The sequence below is a fragment of the Octopus bimaculoides genome, chromosome 28 (genome assembly GCF_001194135.2).
Source record: "Octopus bimaculoides isolate UCB-OBI-ISO-001 chromosome 28, ASM119413v2, whole genome shotgun sequence".
In the NCBI taxonomy this organism is placed as follows: Eukaryota; Metazoa; Mollusca; class Cephalopoda; order Octopoda; family Octopodidae; genus Octopus; species Octopus bimaculoides.
Window position 1 is genome coordinate 17,253,390 of NC_069008.1, and position 1,113 is coordinate 17,254,502.

Sequence of the window (1,113 nt, forward strand, 5' to 3'; positions counted from 1 at the left end):
TATATCTGTCTATCTATCTGTCTGTCTGTCTGTCTACCTCTCTCTCTCTCTATTTATCTATCACTCGTCCACCTTTGTTTGTTCCCGTAGAATTTATCAAATTAGAAAACGCAAATTTAATATAAAAATATATTTTCTGAAATTGCAAATTATTTAAAATATAAAAATATAATTTTCAACAGAGAGAATTTATCAAAATAGAAAACAAACGAAGTTTGAAGTTAAGTTTAAAAAATAAATATGATACTATACTTATTACTCTGTAATGTTTCAAACGTACCGATTTAGGTGTCGAATTTGTTCCAATAACTTTCCGAAGATTTTCTCCTTCAATTCATAACGCAACATGAATTCAATGAGATGCGACTGAAGTAAATTTCGGGTTGTACCATTTTCTCTTTCGTTGCGATTCTTTACATGTTTCCATAAGCATTCTATGTGGTTGGTTGTGGCAAAGGTTATCGGATCAACAAATGGTTATGGAATGATTTACAGTGAAATGTCTATATCCTAACTATTATATAAACACCAGAGGTCAGAAATTATAGTTGTACCAAGCAATATACGCTCTTGGGGCAGAAGTCATAGTGAAAAACTTTTGACTAATTTTTTCACGTGTTCATTTCAAAGTGAACAACTTTGAATTACGCGCGGTGGTGGTGGGGCTGATGGGTGTATGTGATTTGTTTTTAAAAACAATAATGAATAATGCAAAAATATATTTATTTATAAAGTTTAAACTGAACATGGAATGAAATATATTTATTTATAAACTTTAAACTGAACTTCATTTGTTTAAATTCTACGGAAACAAGCGAAGGTGGACGAGTGACAGATAGACAGACAGATAGCTCCGGCCAGTCAGGCAGGCAGACAGACAGACAGATAGATAGTAACGTTCCTTGTCAGATTTTTCTACTTTCACTTCTGACAGCTAATACCATGACAGTGCCGAATAAGTACCCACCACAGCCTTAAAAACAAAAATAAAAAGTACTGAAATCGAATGTTCGAACTAAAAACCTTTCAAGGTGGTGCCCCAGCATGGCCGCAGTCCAATGCCTAGAACCAACCAAAGAGTAAAGAAGATAAAATAGAGTTACTTCCCCTGAC